Here is a 23,480-nt window from a genome sequence, read left to right as displayed (position 1 = left end):
TGGTAAGCTTTCAGTTTTCACTTTGCACTTAGCAGTGTGTTTTCTGGAGAAGCTCTGAGGCTGAATTCATTAAAAAACAAACAAGCAAACAAATAAACTTTTGCACACCTGTCAGAATGGCTATCATCAAAAAGTCAACAAATAACAAGTGGTGGTGAGCACGTCAAAATACGGGAACCCTCCTTACATTGTTGGCGGAATATCATTTGGTGCAGCCGCTATGGAAAACAGTACGGAGGCTCATCGAAAAAGTAAAAGTAGAACTGTCCTATGACTCAGCAATACCACTTCTGAGTATTTATCCAAATACTGAAAACACTAATTGGAAAAGATATATGCATCTTTATGTTCATTGCAGCATTATTTACAGTAGTCAAGATATGGAAGTAATCTAGATATGTACTGAAAGATAAATGTATAAAGAATATGTGATATACATACACACACACATATACATTATGTATATGTGTATATGTATGTACATTATGTATATGTGTGTGTGCGTGTGTATATATAATGGCCTTATTACTCAGCCATTAAGAAAAAGAATGAAATCTTGCCATTTGCTACAGTGTTGATGGACCTAGAGGGCATTACGGTAAGTGAAATAAGTAAGAGAAAGACAAAAAGCATTTTATTTCACTTCCATGTAAAATCCACGTAAACAAAACAAAGAAATAAATAAAACAGATTCAAAGAAACAGAATGTAATGTGCAGCACAGAGAATAGAGTAAAAACAATGACGGTGTGATGTCAGATGGATACTAGACTTATCAGAGTGCTCACATCACAAGGTATATAAATATCAAATCACTATTTTCCATACCTGAAACTAATATAATATTGTATGTTAGTTATAATTTAATTAAAAAAAACTTTTTCACAAGCAAGTGAAATATTATGCTCTTGTCTTCAACACTGAGGTAAGTCTTGTTGATATCAGCTGTAATTCAACCGGGGATTGGCACAAATGCAATGAAGCCATTTACTTCAAAATTTTAATGAACAATGTAAAAAGCAGGTATTTAACTGGATTGGGTATTTCTAAAGCACAGGTCTTTTCTGTTTCTTTAATTTACTTATAATTGTTGCTTCATGTTTACCTTTTATATGAATATACTACCTCAGACTTTCAAAAGATACTTGGGACATAATAGAAGCTGAATTTTTTATTCCAGAAGTTATTAAGAAAAAAATGAATTTCCATATCCATAATACATGTTGCATAATATTAAGACAAGTTTTTCAATACACTAAGAAACTAGAAAGTGACCATTGCAGACAAAAATAGGAAGTAAAATTACAACAATAAATAGAGATTTTAAGAGAACACATCAGGGGAAGGGAAGTCTAAATTCAATGAAAACAGAAGGGCCTTCTGCCAAATATATCAACTTATTATCAGGTTAATTTTCTCTTAATTGGTCCAAGGTCTAAAGATGTCTGTTAGTCCTGGAGTCCACCCTACTCTCACTCAGAAAACTTTGACATTTAAAATTTTATTTTTTCTAAGAAAAGCTTATCTGGAACTCACATTTTCTACTTACATATGAAAGAAATTGTACTCACATCAACATTATCTTTATCAACTTTCCTGCACACGCCCACGGGTACTAGCAGTTCAAAAGTTCAAAAGTTTATTTTTTTTTAAAGAAACGAAGACAGAAAACAGGCACCAATTCCTATTTGGAACCTACATCTCATGCCTTCTAGCATTCTCTAGATGATGGATCAAGAGGAATGATAAAAGATAGAGAGTGGAGCAGCTGCCAAGGGAGGGTATCAGTTGGTGTGGATGGCAATTCTCATACTGACTGAAAAATTCATCTTGTCCCCACAAGCTGTCAGGCCTAAGCACAGGGCAGACCTACATATCACACCTCAGAATAAGAAGGAGCAGTGGAAAGCTTTGTGTACTCAGAAATTCTGTCTCCCTTTTATTCTTGTATTTTTCTTTTCTTTTCTTCTGTTTCCATGTGCTGCTGCTTCGAGCACGACTCCCTTAGCCTCTTGAAAGTGATGTATGAGAAAGCTTAAGACAAAAGGTCTGTGTGTAGGAAAACCTTCACTGGGCATCTCTAAATTCCTCCACTCTCCTGCTGGATTAATTAGTTGACGCCCTCCTTTCTCTAATCATACTTCTACCTGTAACAGAAGATGAGGCTCTTGTTGTTTAAGGTAGAGGGACACCTCTCTTCAAATGGATGAAATGAATGGACAAAGCATGCCTCAAAGTGTCAGTTATTAGATACATGGGACCTAAGCCAACCATTACCTTCTCTTTAGGGCTCCAGAGCAGTCCAGTTGAAATATGCTGCTCTGCAGACAGAGCTGTCCTTTTCCACCTCCTCACCAGGCACCTTGGGGGAAGGAGTGACAATGACATCTTCCTCAGCTTGGTGTGGTGGCCAGCTCTGCACTGGGGTGCAGTGCATCTTTGTAAGGGCCATCAACTGTCCTAGTAATTCTCTACAGAAACTCTGGTGCATGCCAAAGATGTTTTTTCGAAATAAAAATAAAATTATAAACATCCATTAAATTGGAATAAATTAGCACCATTCAATGTCAAATGACAGACCACTGTGTAGACTTTCAGCAGGGGAAGCTAGATCTATAGGTATTCACACTTTATCTTTCTCAAATCAAGGCTGAAGTACTGAGGATACAATATAGTTGCATGCTAAACTTAGAAACTAAATAAACACTCTTAAAAAAGGTAATCTGTGTACGTAAATGTATAAAATAAAATGGAAAGACAAGACGTACCCCAACGCCTGATAAAATTCGCTTCTAAGATATGGAAAGATGAAAAATGAAAGGGATCTTGGCTGTTGCTGAAACATTTTATTCCTTCTAGATATATCTACAAGACCACAGGACAAAGTGTTAACTGTCACTGAAGGTAGAGAGAATACAGGTGACGGCTTATCTTTGTGCTTTCCTATAACTTTTACATGTTTTGGCCTCTTGTCTTTCAGCCCACCCCCATCAATCTGATTTGAAGACAGTTCAAAAAGTATTCAACAATTAGGTTGTCTTTGTACATAACACTCCAAGAGATGTTATAAGCAAAACCAGGTAAGTTTCTCAAAAGAGAAAGTACAGTTTGGGGTGTTTGTTGGGGGGTAAGGGGCGTTTTTGTTTTATTTTCTTGGTGGCAATATCATAACCCAAAGTGTCTGACAATTGAGAATAACGAAGTTGGACCTCTTCAAATTCACAAAACCTGAACGTGTCTGCACATGGCTGACCACAAACTGCTCTTCCCAGTTCCAGTAGGATGAGGGTTAGGAGCTCTGAACAAAAAGCTGTCTTGGACCTCTGGACTTTCAAAACCATGTGGCACTTCAAAAGCCTTCAGGTTGATGGCTGTTAAATGGCAATGGAAGTAAGGGTGACACAAACATGAGGGCACCAGTTCAAAATTTACATTGGGATTAGAAAAGGATTACTCCTGTGGTACACACATGCCCCACCTTGGGGAGAAAGGGATGACAATTTTAAAAGACAACAAAACTGTCCATACAGAAAGATGCTATGTGAGCATTTAAGATGATGAAGTTTAATTCTGTTACCTGCATTTAATAGTAACACCGATGATGACAAAAGATGCTATATTTTCTAAAATAGATGAGACAGGGCAATGACCTACAAATTAATTACCTTAAAGGAAGGGACAGGTGAGAGTGTCCCTTTGGAGGCAGGACTTGGTTGTTACTTCTGATATTAACTGGTTTCCCAAGAATCACAGGGTCAAAGCGAAGGTTTTCTTAATGACACTTGACCAGGTTTCTGAAATTGTTGTACAAAAGCCATTAAGTACAGAAAGAAAACATAATTGTTGACTTTAAATATGCAGGCAAAAGTCACAGTAAATAACAATAATTTGCTGGAATATTGTTCCATATAGCATTTCCCAGAAATCTAGCATACAATTTGTGAGAAAGTGCAGGCAAATTAATTGTATACTTTCACCTTTTCTTCTCAACTCACATATGAGAAGAATAACATTTTACCCCACACAGAGAAGCCCCATAGGCCACACAGGGTTTTGAAAAGAATCTAATCAATAGTATCAACTGAACCTGAGATTAGATTAAACAGCAGACAGAGGGAAACAGCCTCTAACTGTTAAGAATCATCATTCCCATGGCTTTCAACCTCCTTTCCGTTGACAGTAGGCAACAGGGCAACATGGTTTATCATGCAGAATGAATCTGGTACCGATGCCATCCCCCAGCCCAAGGACTGACTCTGGCTTATGAAAAGCTGCCAACGGCGCCCTCTGAGCATGCCACTGCCAACTCCACATTCCTACACATGTGCCATGCAAGCCCAGGCATGGCCCCGAACTCAAAGTGAGAACCCAGCCTTCAGGTCCAGGCTCCTTGGGCTTATTCCCTTTGTTTGCAACTGTTTAACTTTTCAGATTTCACCACTCCCTTGAAACAGAAGCTATGTAGAAGGCAGTTGTGAACACAGGTGTGTAAATCGGCCTGACACTGTGCCTACCATTACTTCATCAGGTGGTACATCCTGTGCATGCAAACCTTGGTCATAGGAACAGTCAAAACAGCAGCCACCATTTATTTACTGAGCAGTTACCACATGAGAGAGACACCCACTTGGGCATTTCAGGATCTTACAAACCTAGGCGGGAGTTCACAGTACCCCCATGTTACAGATGAGAAAATGACTCTAAAAGAATAACACATATCTAGCTGTCCTGAGGAGGATGTTTAAGAGGAAGTCAGGTTGATCTAATGCTGAAGCCAACACCCTGAACCAGTGTCCCACCCTCTCTGATTGTACTGCTGAGTCACTTGGAAAACTTACAAAATTCCAATGTCCAATCCACCCTCCAGACCAATGAAATTGGAATTTCTGGGGTCCAGGACCCAGGTGTCAGCACTGTTAAAGCTCTTGGGTGATTCCACTGTGCAGCCATGTTTGAGAACCACTATTCTGGACACCATGCCAACACCAGGCCTGTGGTTCCTCTCTATGTATTAGTTTCCTCTTGCACCTGTCACAAATTACGGCAAACTCAGTAACTTAAAATGCACACATTTATATTCTTACAGTTCTGGAGCTCAGAAGTCCAAAATGGATCTTCTCCAGATAAAATGAAGGTGTCATGGGAAGGGCTGTGTTTCTTCTGGAGGCTTCAGGAGAGAACCTATCTTGTGGCATTTTCCAGTTGCCAGAGGCACCATAATTCCTCAGCATGTAGCCCCTTCCTCCATGGTCAGAGCCAGCAACACTGGGCAAGGTCCCTCTCCCTGCCATCTCTTCAGTGTCCCTCCTCTATTATAATGGGTATACCATGATAATCCTGGATAATCTCCCACATTATCCTGGTCAGGAAATCAGCAGCCTTAATTCCATCTTCAAACCTAATTCCCTTTCCCCGGTAACATATCATACTCCTCGGAATCGGGACACAGACATCTGTAGAGGACATTATTCTGTGGACCACACCTGGTAATCCTGCCACCAGGCCAAGATCATGGACAAAGGGACACAATCTAAAGGTAGACTGAAAGTGGATCTCAGTATACGAGCCTCTCAATGGTCTTAAATAAGGGGTATTGTATTTGACTCTGCTTCTTAGGTTCCCAGTATAGTGGTTGGAGCATATAAGGTGCTCAACAAATGTTTGTGGAAGGAAGGAAAGAAGGGCTCTTGCATTTCTCCAACCACAACACTTTATATCACATATGATAAAAAGATAATTGGCGTGTTTCTAACTGGATACTCACATGAGAAATTTCTGCTTGATTCTAAATACAGCAAGTCTACTCTGCTCTCACATCAGGAACTATGTGCCACCCATTCCTGCAGCACACAGAAGCCTGCATCTAATTTTACAAGAGCCTGGAATTAAGTCCTTGAATTTTCTTTGCCAGTGTCCACCACAAAAAACAAATTGCTTCAGTTGGGTGTCTTTCGTTGAGGTTATATATTGGGTTGTTTGGGGGGGCAGAGGGGTGGGTAATAAAAAGCATTTATTTTTTTAAATCATGATTCTAATCCTTAAAAGACTAAAATAGTTTCATCCTTTCATAACCTGTCATCACACATGTTTCTCTAAAATTAAACACATATGGCTCAAGCCAGAGTTACATTATGCACCATATTATGTAATTATCTTTTCAATTTATTACTCCTCAAAACAGAAAAAGATTAGCCTGTGTTTCTTAAGTCTGAGTAAACATATGGCCTGAAGATGGTAAATGACATCCTATCTTGAAAAGAAGTTCCAAGACTAAACAACACACAAGAGTCGATTAGCAAAGGCCATATTTGACATCAGGGTTGACATAGAGAATTGTGACTGTGGGTCTGTCTGTGTGTGTAGAGAGAGAAAGACTGTCCAGAAGGTATCCAACCATGTAATATGAAAAGTAGAGACAGACTTCCGGCCAAGATGAAGGTATAGATAGATACACTGTGCCTTTTTGCACAACCAAAACATGGAGAACAACAAATTTAGAAACAAAAAACAACCTGAACTAACAGAAAACCAAACTGTATGGAAGTCCAACAATTAAGGAGTTAAGAAGAAACATTCACCCAGACTGGTAGGACGGGTAGAGACAGGCAGCTGTGACAGACTGCATAATGCAGGGTTCTAGCACAGAGAGGAAAGCCTCAAAACCTCTGACTGAAAAAACCTGTGGGTGCTGTGGCAGCAAGAGAAACTCCCAGCCTCACAGGAGAGTTTGTTGGAGAGACCCACAGGGTCCTAGAACATACACAAAACCACCCAACTGAGGAATCAACACCAGAAGGGCCCAATTTGCTTGTGGGTAGCAGAGAAAGTGACTGAAAACTGGCAGAGAGCAGGGCAAGTGGCATTGTTCCCTCTAGAACCACTACCCCACATACAGTGACACAACACAGCAATGTGGGTTGCCCTGCCCGTGAATACCTAAGGCTCCACCCCTTACTACGTACGAGGCACAATGAGACGAAAAAACATGGCCCAAATGAAAGAACAGATAAAAGCTCCAGAAAAAATACAGCTAAGTCATGAAGAAATAGCCAACCTATCAGATGCGGAATTCAAAACACTGGTAAACAGAATGCTCACAGAAATGGTTGAGTATGGTCAAAAAATAGAGTGAAAAGTGAAGGCTATGAAAAGTGAAATAAAGGAAAATGTACAGGGAACCAACAGTGAAGGGAAGGAAACTGGTACTCAAATCTACAATTTGGACCAGAAGGAAGAAGTAAACATTCAACCAAAAGATAGTGAAGAAACAATAATTCAAAAAAAATGAGGAGAGGCTTAGGAACATCCAGGACAACTTTAAACATTCCAACATCCAAATCATAGGAGTACCTGAAGGAGAAGAAAAAGAGCAACAATTGAAAAACCTGCTTGAGAAAATAATGGAGGAGAACTTCCCCAGTCTGGCAAAAAAAAATAGATTTCCAGGAAATCCAGGAGGCTTAGAGACTTACAAAGAAGTTGGACCCAAGGAAACACATACCAAGGCACATCATAACTGTATTACCCAAGGTTAAAAAGGGAGGCGGGGAGCATGGGGAGGGGTGGAATAAGAATAAAAGACAGAAAACAGTACTTGAACAATAATTAAATAAAAAGATAAGGAGAATCTTAAAAGCAGCAAAAGAAAAGGATGCAGTTACCTATAAAGGAGTTCCCATAAGACTTTCTTTCTCAAAAGAAACCTTGCAGGAAGAAGGGGCTGGAAAGAAGTATTTGAAGTCCTGACAGGCAAGGACCCACATCCAAGATTACTCTATCCAGCAAAGCTATTATTTGGAATGGAAGGACAGATAAAGAGTTTCCCAGGGGAGGTCAAGTTAAAGGAGTTCATCATCACCAAGCCCTTATATGAAATGTTAATGGGACTTATCTAAGAAAAAGAACATGATCAAAAATACAAACAGTAAAATGACAACTCACAACTATCAACAACCAAATCTAACAACAAAAACAAAGACATAGACATAGATAAAAACAAAGTAAGCAAACAAGTAGAACAGGAACAGAACCACAGAATGGACATCACATGGAGGGTTATCAACGGGGATGGGGAGGAGGGAAAAGGTACTGGGAAGAAGAAGTACAAACGATGGGTACAAAATAGATAGGGGGAAGTTAAGAATATAGGAAATGGAGAATCCAAAGAACTTATATGTACAAATGTACAACCTATGGACATAAAGAAAGGTGGGGCAGGGGGGTGGTTGGGAAATGCAGGCGGGAGAGGGTGTGCAGAGCAGAAGGGAATAAAGGGGGGAAATGGGATAACTGTAGCAACATAATCAATAAAATGTACTTTAAAAAATAAAGTATAGTAGAGACACTTATTTAAGAAGACACAAGAAACATTGTACATAGGACAATGATACCTCAGACTCCTTCAAAGTAGACACCTTGGGAACTCACACAGTTCTCCCAGTCACCATCCACTACCCTATCACATTCTCCTGAGTCCCTTGGACATCTGAAATCTCTTCCCTTTTGAAGGTGATTTTAGTTTTGGGAAAAGCCAGAAGTCACAGGGCACCAAATCTGGGCTGTAGTGGGGCTAAGTCACCCAGGTGATTTGATGTTTCACCAAAAAAACTCTGTATGAGATAGGTTGCATGCATGGATGCATTGTTGTGATGAAGCTGCCAATCACCAGTTGCCCATAGCTGCAGCCTTCTGGACAGACCTCATTAAAAAAATAATTTAAAAAATACACACACATACACACACACACATATATATCCATCCCCCTCATATATATCATCCTGCTTTCTGGCCATATCTTTGATGCCATGAAATATTCCTGCTGGTAGATTATAAACAGCACAAAAACAGGGACAAAAAATAGGAATTTCAGCTTTTCCTATTATACTTAGTGCACTTTGGTACTGTTTAATCCATGAGGAACAACAGGTTTCTCAGTCACCCACGTGTTCATATCCGAATTATCTGTCTCTACAATTCAGAGTTTTGTGTCTGCTTCCCCCCGCAGTGAGTGACTCATGTGACCCAGTGACTGAGGATCTGTTGTGAGACCCTCTGCTTGATCACTGTCCTTTGCTTCCTCATCAGGAAAGGGAGCACTCACACAGGGACCTTCATTGCTGCCAGTGACTCCCTTCCCAGTAACTACATTAAAGACTTTCTAAGAGGCTCCCAGCAATATGCCATAGAGTTAAGGATCTGACAATGACCCTATTATCAAAACCTTTCTTCAGCAGGGGTTGCAACTTTAAGATTTTCAGCTTGTAACAGGCAGCAATTTTTTTTCTTAAGGCTGCCAAGTGAGCATAAAGAAAATATTTCAGAGACAATTCATACTCAAATCAGTTTAACTATTTATCCCATGTTGAGGGGTATCAGAAATGAATCACTGTGACTGAGTTTCTGATGTCTTTGTAGTCTCCTAACTAGAAAGTATGGTTTGAAAAAATTTTTGAAATAACACGGCAGTTGAGAAACAGCTAATCGGGCTTTCACAGAAGTATTACCATATACACATTTACAAGGGTTTTAAATATATATTTTGCTGTGAATGTCTATCAAATACTCACAGGTTTTATAAGATTTTTTCTCAAGAAAATATAATTGCCAATGAATCGATACCAATAATCTATTTATTTAATTTTATTTAGTTATTTTTCAAGTACAGTTTTTTGTCTATTTCTCCCATCCCAGCCCACCCTGCCCCGTGCTCCCCACCTCCCTCCCATTTCCACCCCCCCTTAGTTCTTGTCCTTCTGTCCTTCATACTTGTTCCTCCAAATCCCTCCCCCTTTTTTCCCCCTAAATTCCCTCCCCTCTCCCCTCTGGTCACTGTTCCTTTGTTCTCTATTTCAGTGTCTTTGTTTTTATTCTGCTTGCTTGTTTATTTTGTTGTTTACCTTCCTGTTAAAGGTGAGATCATATGGTATTTGTCTTTCAACTCCTGGTCTATTTCACTTAGCATAATGCTTTCTAGTTCCATCCATGTTGTTGCAAAAGGGTAGTAGCTCCTTCCTTCTTTCTGCTGCATAGAATTCCATTATGTATATGTACCACAATTTTTTGATCCATTCATTTACTGATGGGCACCTAGGCTGCTTCCAGCTCTTGGCTATTGTAAATTGTGCTGCTATGAACATTCTGGTGCATAGGTTCTTTGAAATTGATGTTTTAGGACGATACCAATAATTTAGAGTGATGTTACAAAGTAAATTAAGAATATAACATCAGGTAATATTTTCTTGACTAATAGGAAACCTTTTGGCTGAGAGATTAAAACAAGTCAAGGTGTTTTATTCTGTCATGAGGCATTTGTTACTCATTTTCAGAACATACAGGCAATTCTGTTCATTTGATCTAAATGGGTAACCAGAGGCATGGAGACTGAACCCTCATCCTGTCATAACCCCTGCATAAGAGAACATATGGAACTTAGTTTCTGATCCCTCAGATAAGACTGAAGTCCACTAAAAATAACACACTCACTTGGCTGGGAAAGGATGTATCTCAGAGGCAGTATCACTGAACGAATCTGTCGGGTTACATTCCATGTTCACCAAACCTTTGGAAGCAGAAGGCCGTGTTTGGGTTTTTTGGCACCATGTCATTTAATACAGATCAACATAGACATTCCCGAGAGAGACGTACGACAGTCAAGTCAGGAAGGAATGTACAGGAACAGAGTGATGGAAGCAGGCTCTCACCACAGGGCCTTTGCATTTGCTTTCCCCTGGAGAATGCTCTTTCCCCTGATATCCTCATGACCCTTCAGCTCTCACTGTTCTTTTCTTCCTTAATGTTCCTAGATAAAAACAGCATATCCACCTCAAAAAAACCTCCTACACACATACTCCATTTCCTTGCTTTGATTTACTTGCTCTAAACCTCTTACTACCAGAAGGCATATCATATATTGACTGAGTTTCTATCTTCCCTACTAGGATGTAAGTACTGTGAGATCAGGGACTGGTTCTGCCCACTGCTGTATACCCAATGGGTGAAAACAGTATATGGAATGGATCTGGCACTAAAACACTTACTGACTGAACAAATAATAAGCAAATGAATAAATGAATGAATGTTCCAATACTACAAGCTTTATGTCCTGTCCAGTAGCACTAGGCCAGAAGCATGTCAATCTGTCTACAACAGCATAATCACACTGAAGCTCACCTAGCATCTCAATGAACAGGTGCCTGAGTCTGAGTTACTCCCCTTAAAAAAAAAAAAAAAGAAAAATCTTAGACTATTCTGACACAAATACTGTGAAGAAAACCCCAAAACCTCAAATTAAAAACAATATAGCCACTAATTAGGTGCTTTAACTCTGGGGTCATACTGCCCGCATTCGGGTCTCAGTCCCTCTACTTAAAAGCTGTGTGGCCCCATCAAGTAGCTTCACCTTTCTAAGCCTCGACTCCTGCAGCTGTGAAAAATGGTCAGTAACAGGTCTTGGAACACAGAGTTTTAGAGGCATCAGTAAGGACCTTAAAATAAGCACAGAATGCTCACTGACTGTACCTGTAGTTATTTTTCATTTCGAAAGAGCAACTAACAGAATAGAAAGATTTTTGTTGATCTTTTGTTGTGTTTTACCTACTTAATTGTCTACAATTTTTTTTAAAAGGGGAAAGTTTCTTTCTATATCTGCATTTTATAGCATTTTAAATTTTATAGCTTGTTTTTTTTTTCTGTTCCAACAAGGTATGGTGTGCTTCCAGTTGCAGCTTACACTTCCTGATGTCACTTTACCCAAAGAGGCACCGCACCTTCTTCATTCACCAAGAGATGTGTTCCCGTGGCTATGTACCCGACAGTACTTCCACACATCTAATCAGTGTTTCACACAGACTCCCAAAGGAAGTATGAAACAAATGTCAAACACTGCTGTAATGCTTTTTAAAAATACTCCCCCAAATGTACACTTTTGTGCTTCTGATGTCTTTGAGGAATGTGTCACGGAAAAGTCAGGACTCCAACGGGAATATGCTTTGTTTCCTGACACCTTATCTTTTCAAAGTTAAGATATACATCATATTTTTTCCTCTGCATAAAAAAGCAATATGTGCCTTTTACCCAGAATATTTTTGATTTGACTTTTTTAAAGGAGGGCTGGTAGCTATATCTTTTCTCACATACTGCTGATGTTGAAAACCTACTGTACGCACTGCTGATCTTTATCACATGTGGCTTCATACATGTAGCAGGCAGGACAAATCAGTGAGCTTTTCACTTCAAGATTTGCAGGGTTATTAGGTTTGTCTTAGGGGCTCCAGTGTTTGATGTGGACCTGTAACAGGACTGATACCATTTTATCTGAGGGATGCCACATGATGTAAAATCATTTTAAATTCATATATATATATATATATATATACACACACTTTATATAAATATAAATATATAAAGTATATAAATAAATATATAAAGTATAGATATATAATGTATACATACTTTCCTTTTCTTTTAATTATGGTTATATACTTTATATATTATTTATATCTACATAAAATATAAATATATATAAATAAATTTACATAAATGAATTTATTTATAGATAAATATATATTTATAAGCACATAATATATGTTTACAAATATATATTTATATTGATATAAATATATTTATATGAATAATATACATATATACACACAAAGTATCAGTGATCACACTCTGACACAACACAATATACAGGACTTCCGCAAATCTGCAACCCCTTGCTCCATTTATTTACATGTTATATATCTGCTCCAGATCCCCACCAGAGTAGACAGACCTGTCCTGGAATCACAGAAAGGCTGAGCAGCCTTTGTACCACGTTTTCTGTGTCTGAAGAACAGCAAGTGGGATAATCCGGGAAAGGAAAAAGTGGGGCTTACAATATCCAACAGTGCCCAACACTGTGACTGATATGTAACGATCTAAATTCTCAAAAGTGATTATAAATGCTTTTATTACTATGGAAGTGGAACGGGTTATACACAGAGCAGTAAGCCTCCTGCCCTGATGGCACCTGTCTCCTCCCCCAGTCTTTGAAACAACCTGTGTTTTCTAGACAGAGGGTTCTTCTTTCTGTTTGGAAATACATTCAAAATCCTTGGGAACCTCAGCAAGAGCAGCAGGCAGCATGACCTATAGGATCTGGAGACACCTAGACTGGATTCTTGTATGTGGGCACCTTTGGGCAAGTTATTAATGTCTTTGAGTCTCAAATGTGTTGCCTGCCACTCCATCAGGGCTCAAAATAATTATCTCCTAAAATACCTTCTGCAAAAAGATTGTGAGATTTACAAAGTCGGGTGAAAGACTCGTTTATAAGGTTGAGTGCCTATCATATTTCACATTCTGATCAAAGGGGCCCCAGTGTCTTTCTGCCATGCTCTCGATGCTCTTAGTTTGTTAAGGAGCTCAAAGAAACACGGCACTCCAACCAAAGTGAGCAAAACCAAGGACTGGAGAGTGATACAGAGGCAGCCACAGCAGCCAGCTACCCCTGCAAATGAAAGTTAACTGAGAGAGACAAGTCTTTGAGAAGACCACAAGAAGAAAAGACAGGTTTTTTCGCAGATGAGTTGTGACCCCAAGCAAGACTGATCTCAGTGCTTGCTTCACATCCTGTGAACTCCCCAGGGGCTGAGCCCACCTCTCTTCCACTTTCAGCCTGGGGGGCTACTCTGCAGCTGACTCAGTGGACATAATTTTTTTCAAAATAGACAAAGAAGAATAAACACATTTTGGGTTAAATATGTTTGCCTAATTAAAAATACTGCCCTGCTTAATGTAGGCAAACTGAGTAAAGAATGAATGTGCCACCTGTCCACACAGTAAGAGTAAAAAGTAAAAGTAGGAGTTTCAGTACATGCTTTGCCTCCTGATATACAGGAAATACTGCCCAAACTCAGACACGAGAAGGTGAAGCGAGAGAGTAAAAAGGTCAACAAGCTATTTAGCTAACTAAAATACACACTCCCACTAAATACCCCTCCGATAAGGAACTGGCTAAATTCATGGCAACACATCCATACGTCTCATGCCGCCTCCAAAGTGTATGAGACCATCTCTAGTGACAGGGCATGATGTCCACTCTGTACCCTGCACTTTGATTACTTGTCTAATTTGTCTTCTCATCACCCACTGGATTTTCCCTCAATACTTTTAAAGAAAATGTGCAAACATCAGAAAAGTTGAAAAGACTATTCCTTTAACACCCAAATATCTATTTCCTAGATGCTACAGGTTGACATTTTGCTTCACTTGGTTTACCATATATCCATATCCATCAATTTTATTTTTGGCGCGTATCAGAGTAAGTTCCATGGTAGATTTTTAATAAAAAATACAAACTACCAAACTGCAGGGAAAGTAAGATTCCATTTTGTAAAAAATATATGGATGTTTTCTAGGCACTTACAGGCCTAGAAAAAAAATTGGAAGGAAATGCCACAATATGTTACCAATAACAAATTTGGTATCTTATTTTCTTCATTATCTATATAATTATTTATTTTTTCTCACTTTTTAAACAATAAGCATTTATTTCTCACAAATAAATAGCTGCATAACTAAGGAAAGGAGACAAGGATGAGAAGAGAAAACTCAAGAGAGGCAGCAGAAAGGAAATCCCTCCATCCCTCACTCAGGCAGAGGTAGCTTGAGAAAAACTACATGCTCCAAAGACCCCTGGGGTGTTGGCCACGAAGCACAAAAAAAAGAGCACTAGAGAAGTAACCTAACTGTCAGTCCAACTGGCCATTCAAATCATTTAATATCAGATTAACTATCTTTCGGATGGAGTTCTAAAACAAATCTAACCACCTCACTTGAGACAGCCAGTGGACAGTGATAGGGGCTTCCTGAGCGCAAGGTCGAATGTGGACCAGCTGTCACGGGCAGTCCACCACATCAGGGTCAGTATGACAGTGTCCTCACTTCAGCCAGCTGGGGCTTCTCATCAAAACACTTGGTCAGCACCCACCTGGGCCCCAGCTGCTGGCTCTGGGGGACCAGCCCCAGCCCAAACACAGGACTGCCCAATCACAGCTCTTTCTGCGTCCCCCACATCACTTCATGTCACCACTCAGGCAGACATCTTCCCAGCACACATCTGTCTGACAATTTAGAGACTTCCTGGGTAAGATTTAGGTCTTGTTTCCCAATACTAAAAGAGGGCACAAATGAGGGGGATTTCCTCTACTCCCAGGACTATTCTCACAGCAGTTCTTGGACCCTTCCAGACATGCCCCAATCCTCTGATGAATGCCCTTAAGAGAACACCTCTAGTAAGGAATAATAAGACAATCACAGGGCACACAACACAAAATGATAACTGAGATCAGCCACTTGGAATTTTAAACAGCGCTCGCTGGTGAAGCAGCAGAAGCTAACAATGCCTTGGTGGCGTTTTCAAATCCTGCACCCTGCTTCATGTTGATAACCCATTGCCAAATCTCACTCAGAACACTGTATTTTCTCCTGGCACTTTCTCGCTGTTGTTATTGTGCATTAAAAAAAAAATAAAAGGTAGTTCCAAAGTAGGCTGTAATCACACCCTACAGAAATCCAGGTATTTAGAAACATATCAAGTTCTCATTTATGCCTTAAGGTAATTTGTACTAAAACCTTTTTCCCCCACCCACAACACATAAACACACATGTATTCCAAAGAACAGTGCTGCTTGTCATGGAAGGAGATCTATATTAAAATACATGTACTATACCCAACCCCGTGGAAATTCATAAGGTACTTATGTGTGTGTCAGAAAGAAACCAAGCACAGCACAAACTGGTTTGTCAAAAGAACCTTTTATGTCCTCACAGATCACCTGTTTAAAGTCTCCCTGAAAAATATATACAGAGAATTGAAGATTTCAATTATTAAAGTTAACATCCTTAAATATGATACTATTTTTTCAATCTCTAAATTTTAATTATAATTTCTCACTCCCATTGGTAACAAAAACTGTTTCAAGTCTCCATGAAACCTGAAGCTTTTAAGAGATAAACATAGAAGCATGTTTTTGAACTTGGGTCCTTGATATGAGAGCCAATATTTCTACAAATAAAACCCTAGAATGTCGGAACCAGAAAGAAACTTAAATATAGTATAATCCAACTCTCTTATTCCACAGGTAAGGACACTAAGGCTGAGAGAAGTTACAAGGCTTATGCAGGTGTGGAACATAAGTGTTCCCGCCACACCAAGTGGACAGGCAGAAAAGGGAGGTCGGGGGAGGGAAAGCTGGCATTATTGGGAAGTGGAGGTAGAAGCAGGAAAAAAAACTCAGATAAATTTTTTTCCATTATATACTTTTTAATCTAATGTTTGGATCTTTGAGTATAAAATAGTCATGACCACAAATTGCCCTTCATCTCACAGAATACATAATCACCCCTGCCCAAAAAGAACCTCAACACTGTAACATAAAGGCAGTTCTAAAACACTGATAAAGTAAACCATTTAAAGAGTAACCACTTGGTTTAGAAGTAAACCATTTGGTTTGATTTTAAAATAAGACTCCAGAAGGCCTCAAAATAATAGAAAGCTGAGACTTCATACCATTCCAAACAAGAACAACTGACCAACTACTATAGCCATTTGCTGAAGAAATCTTCACAAAATTATCTACTTCTTGTCAGGCCCAGAAAATTATACTCTTGCCTGCTGAAGCTGGTGAGAATACTGGCATTAATCAATACAGAAACAAAGAGACATGTAAACTGCATTGGGATGAATGCTATATAAGCAACTTATATGGAGTATATTTGGAAATACAGAGTTTCAGAAGGGCATGGGCACAGTCAGAGAGATCTGAGGTGATTACAACTGAGCTGAGAGCTGAAGGAGAGGGAGGTGGTAACCGGCTGAAGAAGAGACATAACATACTCTGGGAAGGGTGACCAGCACGTGCACAGGCTCGTGGCATCAAGGAGCAGAGTCAGATATAACTAGGGTGGTGGCGGTAGGAAAAAAGGGGGGAGTGGGAGGGCAGCATAGAATGAAAAGAGGCAGAATTCGCACATGAAGGCTGTACAGATTCTGTAACAGAATTGTGCCTTTATCATAAGAATAGTGAGACACCGGTGTAGGGACCTCAGCTTTAACAAACAGGTGAATGGGACGTGATCATTCACGTGATCTGCATTTTGAAGACATCACTCAGGCTGCTAAATGGAGCCAGTCAGTCTCAGATAAAAAAATGTCCAACCTTATTCACTGGATTCCCAGTATATATAAAATTAGACAAGATCCTTACAAAATGTCCCAACCAATTCTTCAAATACATGTAAGATAACTCTATCAGGTGTTGGGAAGAAGAGTGCTCTAAAGGCAAGTGGTACAGACCTGCAGCATCCTCAGGGCTGGTCCAGTGGTCCTTGGGATGTGAGTCCCTAATCCTCCTGGAATTTACAGATGGTTTATCCCAGCATCTATTTCACATTGGCTATGTTCCATCATTATTGATTTTAGACTTTCAATTATGTCCGTATCCAAGCTTGTGGACTAAGATGTATAAAACCCCACACCAAAACCCAAACCATAAACCACTGCAAACTGTACTCCTAAAACTGAGCACTGTTCTTCTGGACTGTCTTCTTTAGCAGATACTAAGGGTGGCAGAGGGCAACAGTGGACCATCCACATAAGATTTCAATATTAGTACTTCACATGGAACCTCTTGTGATTTTAATTTCATGTCTGAAACAATCTCAAAGTATGATGTTTTCAGCTTTTTGGAGACACAAATTAAGTTTTATATGGAGCTACATTCCTTTTCATGCACGAGACAAGAAACAATGTATCATTTCATTTTTTCCTCTGAAAATCTACAAATGAGGACAGGTATCTTACCCTGCCCCGGGCTAGCACAAGTTTGGACAGAGCTTAGGTTGTTCCATTTAACTGGGCCAAACTAAGAAACTTTCAACTCAATGAGCATTTGGTTTGTGTAGTCAATTCGCTTCCTATTATAGATCAAGAAAACTAGGAGTACTGTTCAGACAAACAGCCCCAAGAAGATAGGCTGAATAGGAATGTGGTCTGCTACACGGTTATCCTAGATTTTTTTCCCCTTTTTCTTTCTCTCATGAGTGCTTTTTATGTAATTTTACTCATGAAGTTGCCAGTGTTAATTTCTCCAGGCCAAATTTGGCTCACTTATTCCTTGCCAACTCCACAGTGAAATTCTGTGTGCTTGTGTGTGTGTATCTCCACTGAATCACATCTAATGCCAAAGGGATTTCTATGACCGGAGGTCCCAGAAGATTGTAGTCAGCCTCTCACCTGGGTATCCCCAATGACAAAATCTGTCTTTATTAGCAAAAACAACCACACTCTCCGAGCTGGCACAAGATTGAATTCAGCAAGATGCATGGGTCCCCACAGAACCTCTCGGGGAGGTGACAGAGCAGCGACTGCAAGGCAATCTGCATATTCTCCTGCACAGAGAAATGAAACACAGCGAAGCAGGGCTAAGCAGCATGTTCCCTGAGTTTTCTCTCATGGGCTCCATAATTTAAGTGCACCATTCATTTTAGGGAGTTGGGTTCGAATGGCAGACAGAAAACAACAGTTTGTTTCCTTATAGTAATTTGATGCTGGTTCTTTTTTATTGCTTTACAGTGATAAAATAAATGAACTTTCTCATCCACTCAAAATGGTTAATAGAGAAACAAATTGTTAACAGCCAGAACCACAATATTTTATTATGTCTACCTCAGATACAAAAATCCAAAGACAGGATATGAAATCTGAACCAAAAGATTGATTTGGGGCAACCACAACCTTAGTATTTTTTCTAGTTACTCATTCAAGGCCAATATCACTAAAGAACTAAGGAAGCACCTACTCAAACAGTTATTCATTTTTAGAAAGGATAAGATAAGAATTTAACAATCAGAAGTTAATGACACATTAACAGAATGGAAATGAAAGAGAAAACAATATCCCAAGTTACTGCTTCCACCCTCACAGCAGAACTATGAAGAAAAAAGTTAACAGCAGGTGCTGAGACATGTATTAGGTAGGTCCTGGGCGAGACTGGGCTGATCCTACTCAAGGTCATACCTAACACCTTCTATCAAATGGTAGGACAGACAGTGGACACACAGCAACATTTTTAGTCTCAAATAGGAGAACAATAAGGGTGACGACATTTAGAGACGAGTCTCTCCATTGCCATATCATCTCCAAACTGACTGAAAGGTTTGTGGTCTAACTCACTGTTCCCTGAAGTGTGGTACAAGCACCAGGGGTGGTGCACAGGATGGTTTTAAGTGACAAAGGGAGATATGCATGCACATTTACACACACACATATTTAATCACTAGTTATTTATTTGTACAGTTTTCTTTATCTTTCTCTATCATAGTGGCTTTTCTAATAGAGGACAAATTCTGAAGTACCTTTTATAAAAATATTAACTGAAAATTAATAAATGAATAAATAAATACATATATTTTAAAAGCAACTCAAAGGAAAAAATATATATACATATGTGTGTGTGTATATATATATATATATATATATACACATATATTTCAAATATTTAACAAGATGTGGCCAAAAAAGGGTGTGGAGTTTGACAATGAGCACACAGATAGACCAAGAGGTGACAGGGAGGCTGACAGCCACCTGAGAACACACGGCAGGACAGCAGAGGCCCAGAGTCCGATCCCAGCCCGACACTGCGGTCGTCTCTTCACTGCTCCAAGCTCCAGTGTCCTCATCTGTGTAATAGATTAAATAACATGCAGCCCAAATGTTTCTATAATGATGTTCCCTAAATTCTTTTAAAAATGCATATACACATAGTGACGTATACACAGATATCTGTAAAGATGTACACCTGCAGGTCTCTAAAGGTCAAATACAGGGTAGGACAAAAATGGGTTTACAGTGTTCATATAGAAAACAGTGCAAAAATTAATAAATAATAATGCAAGAAAAAACTGTGCTTACATACTCACTACTGTAAACCTACTTTTGCCCCACCTTGTATACAAACATATATATGTAAACAGATATACATATACACACATACATACACAAACACATAAACATGAATATATACACACACTACACATATCTATGCATATAATACATGTATGTAAAAGCAGACCCTACCCAATGTAGTTAATCAGGAAAATAAACAGTGACCAAAGCAACTGAGAATACAGTAACTCTTGCTGCCTGATACAATGTATTTGAGTTTCTACCCCTGTCCCAACCAGTGTCTACTGAGCTCCACTTAAATCACAGGAGTAGGAGGGTCTTCACATTCCTGTATAGATCTACATTGTCAGTATTTCAGGAAGCCTCACCCTAGGATGGCCCTTGAGATGAAACTAGAAATGCCTACATCACAATGGATGCTACCTCTCTACGAGGAACAGATACATCAAAGGAAAATTTGTTACCATCACTTACAAAGACAGGTGTTTCCTAAAGAAGGGCCCTGAGCAACACATTCTTTGGAAAAAGCCATGTAAGAGCAAGCAAAGGAAGAACAAAATTGCAGGAGAAAGTAAGTAAATATAATCTTCCTCAGTTCTGAAATCAGGATAAAAAAAATTAACAAATTAGAGGTAATTTTAGCTAGGCAATACTGTCTTCTACCCGCAGGTAAATGTATGCCCTACTCCAAATTTCAGAATAAAGAATAAAACTATACATGATTTCAGTATTTTCTTTGTGCTAGGGTTATCTAGTTATCTTTTTATTCAATAAGGCAACCGAAACTGTGTGTTTCCTAAATATTCTAGACCTTATACAAATTTGACTTTTTTTCCAAAGAAGCATAAATTAAGGGCCATCTCCCCAATGCATACCATAGAGTACAGTCCATTCTATTTTAAGATAACCACAATATGCAAACATAAGTCACCAGCCAGACTCAGGACACAGCCACCTGCATGATGACTGATTCACCCCAGAAACAGAGAGGCCCCTGGTCTCAGGACCTCATGCCCACGGAGAGGCTGGCTTGACTCTCTTTCATCCAAGTAGTATTACGTCAGCAAACCACTGCCCAAAGCCCTCACTTGAAATGGCAGACTTACTCTTAAAACCAACACCACCTCTCATAATTCTCTTAAACAAACCAGAACAGTGGCCCCTGCATGTATGAGTATGGCCCAGCGACTTCTGCACTGCTGACAGAGCACCTCCATCGTAGCAGCCCAAGAGCATGTCATTATTTCATCTCCTGCTGACAAGGCCTTGGTTCCCTAATTCATCATTTCATGAGCCACTTCTTTTTGAAATTTTCAAACAACCCTTCTTAAGGCTGTGTGCAGTCATGAAACAATCTGGGTGCTGAGCACCTTCTCCTTTCAGATATTTCTGACCACTTAATGGTGTGATATGGAACAGAAAATATTAACTCACCTGCTAGTTTCAGTCACACTTCACAGCTTTCTAACACAAGTCAAGGACAACACATAAAGGAACTCAGAAATCAAGGGCAGTGATAATGTAGATGCTTTGGAAGAAGCATGTAATAGCATCTGCATAAATATAAACTTCTCAACCTACAACCACCAACACCCCCTTTTACTGCTAGTAAGAAAATTCATACACTTTTAAATGTTCTAGTGTTTCTCAAACCTTAATACATGTTTGAACCACCTGGTGATCTTGGTGAGTGGACTGATTCAGCAGGTCTGGAACCCTCAGCTTCTGCTCTTGTAACAAGCACCTAGGTGATGCTGCAGCTGCTGGTCCAGGGATCACACTTGGAGCAGTGACAGCACAGGATCTCTCCCCTCCTCTCCATCTCTCTCCGCACCTTCCCAGTGAGGTTGGCAGAGCCCACAACTGACAACAGGTTTGTTCCTGAGACAGACTGAAAACCCGTATCAAATGAATTTGAAGTGTGGAAAACCAGTTGAAAAGAAAACCCAGAAAAAATCATTGTCTAGGCTGCAATAAGTCCTTACAATTAGAAATGGAAGTAACTAATATGACTTTTTGGCTCCCACACTTCTGGGAAGGATCTAGTGGCCAAACTTACTATTAGAGAAAAAAGGCATCTGGCATCTCTCTTGGCTCTGCAAGTCTGGGAATTCTTTGTCTCACTTTCAATAAAAGTTACCTACAGATTACAGGTTCATTCTCTCTCTCTCTCTCTCTCTCTCTCTCTCACACACACACACACACACTCTCTCTCTCTCTCCCCCTATCCCCCTCTCTCTCCCTCCCCCCATTCTTTTCAAGAGGAAAAAAAGCAAAGCAGAACTCCAGGAAAAGTCATTGTGTCTAAGTTAAGACAACAAGCCATGTTTTTCTCAAAGAAAAATAAAACTTGATCAAAAGCCAGCCAAGTGTAACCTGAAGTCCAACATCCAGCCCCAGAATTACAGATCTTTGACTCCACAGTGGCAGCAGGCAAAGCAGAGACAGGAGACAATAGCACCTCCACCATGCAAATTTACAGCACCACAAAGCCTTTAGGGACAGCTTCACATCTTCAAAGCACTTTCCCAGGGTGAATTTATGAATCCACACAAGCCCTGCGAGCTCCTTACCTGGCTGGTAGTAGGCCCATTGCACAGATGAGAAAGTAGACAGGCACAAAGTGTTCAAGCACCTGTCTGATGTTGGAGGGGAGTCTCCTGGCTCCCACTCCTGAGAACACCCTAGTCACAGACCTGGAGGTAGTAATACTTTGGCAAGAATGGAGACTCATCCTAAAGTTCTGCCAAGAAAAACACATCAGTCTTAAAGGTGTACCCTCTGCCTCCTCTCATCAAACTGTTCAACTTAACAAGGCAGCCAGGATTAGACAGCTTCGGCAACCACAAGGAGAACCTCCTGCCAGCCTGTACATTTGGTCAGGTCTCTAAAATGGGCACGGGGAAGACAGCAACAGGGAGCAGATGCCCAGGCCCGCCAGTGAGCACAGCACAGACATCTCTTATGGTCCGAGCACTTCATATCTCCTCCCTCACCAAACCGTGCCGCAACCTGGCAGGACAGGATGATGATGACCCCACGTTCCACATGGGATCTAACTGAGTCAGACATCTTTAGTTATGTTCAGTCGGCTTGTCCTGACTCACAGGATTTCTTGTGTGGCCTTAAATACACTCACAGGTGTATAAAGATATACCAGCAAAAACAGATGCCAACATCTCTCTGCGAGAACACACACCTTTTTCAACAAGTAACAATACACAGAGCGAAGAAATGCTTCAATACGGAATAACAGTCTGACCAACAGTAATAAAGAAGAGACTGTAATCTTGGAAAGTGGGCGCAGAGAAGCACCACCCGCTGTGCAGTCAAACTGGGAAAGTCCTAAATTTCCTCTTGGGCTTTCAAGTGGCAATAAAGAAAGTGTCCATGTTTTATAAGCTCTGGCTATGTCACAAGTACTGTGTGGGGAACAGCCCATTTTTCACGGACAGTCCTCACCATGACTCTGCAAAGTTACTGAGGAAGAAAGGCACAGAGACAGGCACCATGCCCAGTGCCCCAGAGCCAGG

General features: G+C 40.0%; 1 protein-coding gene across 14 annotated transcripts in view; it reads right to left on the bottom strand.

The window, feature by feature from the left end:
• Positions 1–23,480, bottom strand: part of FOXP1 (forkhead box P1) — a 627,082-nt gene that overhangs the window by 426,362 nt on the left and 177,240 nt on the right. For 11 of the 14 annotated variants that reach the window (XM_037150321.2, XM_037150320.2, XM_037150319.2 and 8 more), the window contains one exon: positions 3,665–3,793. The exons of the other annotated variants lie outside the window; for them this stretch is intronic. The gene's annotated coding sequence lies outside the window, so the exon portion shown is untranslated. The remainder of the gene's footprint in view (positions 1–3,664; positions 3,794–23,480) is intronic. 14 annotated transcript variants of the gene reach the window in all.

The sequence above is a fragment of the Artibeus jamaicensis genome, unplaced genomic scaffold (assembly GCF_021234435.1).
Source record: "Artibeus jamaicensis isolate MK-2021 breed Jamaican fruit bat unplaced genomic scaffold, CSHL_Jam_final contig_886, whole genome shotgun sequence".
NCBI classification, from domain to species: Eukaryota; Metazoa; Chordata; class Mammalia; order Chiroptera; family Phyllostomidae; genus Artibeus; species Artibeus jamaicensis.
This window is presented reverse-complemented; position numbering and strand designations above follow the sequence as displayed.